General features: G+C 35.9%; 1 long non-coding RNA gene across 1 annotated transcript; it reads left to right on the top strand.

Moving 5' to 3' along the window:
- Window positions 1-1289: 1289 nt before the first annotated feature.
- On the top strand, window positions 1290-3872 carry LOC135297914 (uncharacterized). The gene is made up of 5 exons (XR_010359844.1): window positions 1290-1342; window positions 2271-2569; window positions 3112-3175; window positions 3562-3615; window positions 3750-3872. It is a non-coding gene; the product is annotated as an uncharacterized LOC135297914 (long non-coding RNA).
- Window positions 3873-5914: the final 2042 nt, after the last annotated feature.

The raw sequence follows: 5914 nt of genomic DNA, 5'->3' as shown, positions 1-5914 counted from the left end.
GAGGTTTTATACTTCTTCTTATTATTATATTTGCATTCATTTATTCTGGCTCTGTAGAAGAGTTGACACGCAGCAGAGAGCTTGGTGGGGCTGTGACACAAGTTTTACAAAAAATCACCCTTTACTCAAAAGCACTAAATGGACAGAGTTGAATAAATAAGAGTTTCCAGCTCCCTGCTGTTCAGACCAGGCTGTGCTGATGTCTCCCTAGGAGCAAGACCATCCCCTCCTGCTGCTCAAAAAAATGTGTTGCCCAGCAGAATGTGGAGATTTTCCTTGTACAGAAGGAAGTGCTTCAGAAAGTGTGTTTAGGAAAGGTTAAAACAGTGGTGGTTTATTTTCCCTCACCTGCAAACAACCTGGGATATTCCACTGGTGGCTGGTTGATACAGAATTTGTTAGCTACCTTTCAGGTAGCTAGGAGAGTAACACCTGACTTCAAAGTTTATGACTGCCACTTTCTTGTTCTGTTAGTTTGTGACAAGAGCCAAGTCCATGTTCTTTCTCTATAATCTATTTTGTGTAATTTGCACATGAAAGAGCTGTAAAATGCCCCATATCTTTTAGGCAGGAAGAATGTACAATTGCAAATGTATAATATATTTAATTGTTTTTCAAAGAGGCAGAATTTCTTAAATAACTGTTAGTCCCCTGTCCGTATCTTTGGACTTCTTAAATTCCCAGTCAGTTCAGCCTAATTTGAAAGAGAAAATAAATACTCAATCGTGATTCTGGAAAAAATTCCCATCTATAATTCCAAAACTGAATCTCTGGTGATCTTCAAGTGATTTTATCTTTGATTTAATGTCTTTAATTCACTATTTCCTTAGAAAAAGATAACATTTGAGATGTTCTCTTTCTCAACAATACATTTAATATTCACCATTGAGATATTTAAGGACATCACACATCCCATCTCCCATGGAGATGCAGTCACTCTGCTGTGATGCTCCTCAGTAACCTGTAGTCCTGCTGCACAGGAATACCTCTTAAAACAAAACATAAAGCAGTTGAATACAAACGAAAGTCAGGGCTGAGCAATGTCCCCCAAACCTGAGTGGTAAAGAAGGAAAATAATCCCCTAGACCAAATCCTCTCACATTTGACACAGACTGGCTCAATGGAATGGGTTACAATATGAATTCAAAACAATTCTACAAGTACAGTGGACACTAAAATGAGAGCAAACAAGTGGCACAGAAAAGGATACCAGGAATTTTCTAACTGGCTTTGTCACTGATTATGACTTTTTCTATTGTGATGGCCAGGCTGTGTGCTCATCTTTGTCAGTGTTTAATGCCCCTCCCTACCCTCCATCTTGAGAGTTTGGCACACACATCAGGTATGTGCATTCTCGAATGGTAAGGAGCTATAATGTTATGTCACATTTAAATCTGGTAAAAAATTACACATTTCCAATCTCTCTCTGTGAGGACATTGTGTAAGTGTGATATAAAGTCTACATCTATACGAGAATATAATATTGTCTGTGGAACACCTTCTAGTGAAGGAATGTGCCTTTTGTTGATGGAGTGACAAAACTATTCTTTGTTCCTTTAAAAAATAAATAAGCCCAGAAGTTTCTTTCTTTGATTAGATGAAAAAGGCATTTCATAGGCCTGGGGGACTTCACCTCAAACTTAAAGATAACTATTTGGACAGGAGCCAAAAAGTCCCGCCTGAGCAATTTACTAGAAAAAAAAGAGAACAAAGAAACTAATAGCTTTTGTGAGGTGTTTTACCAAGAGCAAGAACCTCTTACACTTAGATCAGTTTTTCACTGTAAAGAGTTTGTTATTTTGCTTTTTATTAAACCTTTTTGTTCTCAACACTGCAAGAGAAGCCATCCTGCTGATTTTTATGCCTCCAAAGGTAGCTGAGCTATCTTAGGTGTGTAATAGACTTCCAAAAGGTTATGAAACCCAGCTCAAGAAGACATCTATTATATTCTAGTCCTTCCACAAAATAACAGTGCATCATGCATCCTCATAAATACACTCCCTTGATCACTAACCCAGCACAAGGTGATGTGCTGTGGCCAATGGTAATTCCCTGGGAATTGTCCAGGGAATGGATGCTAACTTAGACAAAACCCATGCCAGGGACTGAGCAGTTTATGAGCTATGATCTTTATAAGGAGTGTTTGAACCTATGCTTTCAGTATATATTTCAAAACTGTAGATGTAGGTGCCAGGTTAGATCTCCCATTTCAGGGTAAAGTTTTGCCAGTGAATTGCAATAATTCCCACTATTACTCACTCTCTGTTCAGTTCTAGATCAGCATAGATTCCTGGGAGAGATAAAGCTCGCCACAAACCTCCATCTCACTGCTCTGCCTTCCTTTCCTCTTCATAAGTGGCACCAGCAGAGCACAGAAAAACAAATGGTTTCAAGAACCTGGAGCTGGATTCCTTTTCTGATTTGTGGTCAGTGGAAGAAAAGGGAGCTGTAGGGTTCCTGACAAGGTAGATGAGAGAAAATACAAGAACCAGCTGCAGAAGGTGGATGGTATTCACTGGGCAGGGAAACTGCATGGACTTTTTCCCTAAAAAATTAGCTGGAGCAGAAAGTAGATGCTATTTTCATTACATTTCTCTGAGAAACTCTGAGTCCCAAAACAACAAAATTCCTCTTTCATTGAAAGGAAGGTAGAAAGTGGAAGAGGAAAGGGCTGGAAGCATGGGGGGCTGAGGAGAAGTGTGCTCATCCAAGTCAGTGGATTGCTTCAACATTGTCTTTGCTCTGTGTGGTTCAGTTTAGGTGGATTTGCAATTTAAGGGAGTTGCAAATTTAGCCAAAATTTAAAAACAAAAATAAACAAAAAATTAAAAAAAAAAAAAAAAACAAAACCAAAAAGCAAAAAAAAAAAAAACCCACATTTTTACTGAGCACAATAAATAAGCAATTTCTCAATTTTTCACCAAGTTTTGCAGATGTCATCCAACTTAGAAGACATTTATAAGGATAATGAATCACCTTTTTCCCCAGAAAACCAACTCCTTTAAGTTCTTTGTTCTCTTTTCCAAATGAAGTTGCTAGACCTTCTTTTAAAATGTTTGCAATAGTTTTTATAATATATGAAAACAATATTTCTGCATGTCCTATTGTTAGGAAATGAAAAAATTCATTTTTTTTCAAGCAAGAAAGCAGGATATCAACCTTTTGCAGTTATTTGGTGAGTAAATTTTTACCACCTGCGGTTATACTTTGTCAAAATTACAGGCCTTTGAAAACAAGGTGTTATAATAGAAAATGTCAGTCATCCTTAATAACAGATTCACTTAATAACTCTACCTGTGATGCAGAATATTGTAAAAGGAAGAAAATAGAAAAAGAAAGAAAAACAAGATTTTAAAAATCATTCAACTTACACATCTGAGGAACAGTTGGAAATTCACACAGGATTTGTTTAGCCTCTGGTAAAAGCTACTACCAGAAAAAAATATTGCTCTTTCATCTCTGTAACATTATGAACCAAATTTTTAGCAAAATCTTAGACTTAAAGAAATGGATGGCTCTCTAGGGGATATGAAATGCACTTTCAAACCTCTAATTTTTCAGAAGAGGAGCTAAAAGGCAGAAGAGATGCATGAAGACTTCAAGATTTTTACCTAGGTAGCTATAACAGAAGTCAGTGTTTCCCAAATATTTTTCATATTCTTGAAATGTAATACAAATAATATGCAAGACATATTAATAATTTTTAGAATATGGTAAGCCATAGAAACTGAAACATATTTCCTTTGTAGAGATGCAGAGAGAGCCTTCAGCTAGGAAAAATAGTTAAATAATTTTGGAAAATATGGACAATTACTCTCCAGGCCATCTTTTCAACTGACTAGAAACCTGCACTCTCTGAAGTTCTGAATCAGGAGTAGTATAACATTTGTTTGAATAAATAACTTGGAACTACTTTTGGAGGTTGAACTTTGTCACTTACTGTTAGCTGAAGATGGTCTTAGAGGATGTATCAACAACGTTGTGCAGTACCCAAAATTCAGATCAATGGACTGAATATGTGCGCTCTGACTAAGAGAATTCCACAATTGTAACATGTGCCATGAATGCACAATTATTTTTTGCAGTCTAGGAAGGTACAATCCAAAGTAATGAGAAGTCTGAAGACATGGAAAAAATAGAAAAATTCACATTGTAACAGTAACATCTAGCAGGTTGTTGATCAGAAATTGCAAACAATAGTACAACTGGTTTATTAATAAAATGAAAATAATATTTTTTAAAATTGGTTTGTATGGGCCTCATGGTGTTTGCATGGATCACTGTTTAATGATTGGTTACTACTTTGTTTGATAAGTATGATATCCCGGGCTACAAAGAGTCACACACAGCAACTGGACTTCTGGGTGAGCAACTATCTAAAAAGTGCAACATACAAATTGTAGGGAATTCAGTTGAAACTGGATGCACTAACTTCAAGGTAGTTGAAAACGGGAATTAAAACTATTAAAGTGTTGCCATGAAAAGATGGATTTACAAAACAGGGATATGAAGTTAGTAATGAATACAAGGAGAGGACATAGTAATGAAAGAGGGGAAATGAAGAAAATGAAGGGAGATATATATAAAATTAGATCATTTCATTTGGAAAAAAAAGACACTAAATAAACCAGAAAAGCGTTCAGGGATTTATAATGTTTTAAACAAATATGAAGTGTCATCCAATTAATCTAATGATCCTGCACAGTCAATTTGCTGGTGTAAACATCAGTGCACATTTTGATGGCAGAAATCATGACTGACTGCTCAAGGACAGCAAATGCAACACAAAGCCTATCTTCTTTCCAGCTTACAAATTTACAAGATGCTGAGTATAAAAGGTGAGAAGATAAATGAAAGGCAGCATCTTTTAATATGCAACATGTTTCCCTCTGCCAAAGTAGGATGGTAGAGTGATTAGATAAAAAAAAAAGGAAAAACAACAAATTCAAGATATAGTAAAGTAAGCATAACAGTACTGGTTTGTAATGACATTTGTGCCATCATTTATCACTCAAAATATATTCATACACCTCTGCTGCATCATTGCACCTCAGTTCAGCTGCTGCAATGTATTCATAATCATGGAGGGTGTGCTGAGGGGAAGAGTGGAAAATTTAAACAAGAGTGACAATCTGAAAAAACATCTTTTGTTCCTATTCAGTGTACAGTGAAAAAAAAATAATAAAAATATATAGAGAGAATTAGAAATAAGGACAGTGATAATCTTCTTATAAGTATTATGTCACAGGCAATGCACAACCCTGACTGGCTTTTCAACACAAGGACAACAACAAGGAGACAGGAGGAATTTCATGTTACCCAAGAACATCAGACAAGAATTTCAGTCATTGTGTATCAAGCCCTATAGAGTAGCTAACCTGAACTTCACACAATAAAGCAGCGAGAAGTCCCATATATGAAAAAATATGTCCCCTGTTGTGCCATTTCCTAGCTCTCACACCTGGATTCATCATGTGATCCCGAATACAGAAGTGAATAAGTGAAGGTATTTTCACTATTCTCAAACATAGTTTATCACAGATGAAACCCATCCTTCCTTTTCCCACATTTGTCCTCTCATAGCTCTGTAGAGGTAACGGCTTAGATTTTGATTACATGGTAGTTTTACTCAAGGTTGTTGTTTTTTAGTACTGTGTTCATAGGAGTACAAAATAATCACTTTTTAAAAATTGCATATTTTGAGTCAGGTAGCTCCTATCTTTACAATCTCTCAAAATAAATAAAAATAAACTTGCTTTTATTTTTCTTTGAAGTTCTGTTTAGAAATTTTGATTCCTACAAATAAAACTTACCAGCAGAGCCCTTAATTCAAAGCAATGATTAGCAACTAGAGTTAAGGAGAAGAAAAAAAGAAGAAAAGAAAAAAAGTAGAGTTTAAACTTCAAGCAAAGGC

The sequence above is a fragment of the Passer domesticus genome, chromosome 3, assembly GCF_036417665.1.
Source record: "Passer domesticus isolate bPasDom1 chromosome 3, bPasDom1.hap1, whole genome shotgun sequence".
Lineage (NCBI taxonomy): Eukaryota > Metazoa > Chordata > Aves > Passeriformes > Passeridae > Passer > Passer domesticus.
The sequence above is the reverse complement of the archived record's forward strand: the minus strand, read 5'-3'. Positions and strand labels throughout refer to the sequence as shown.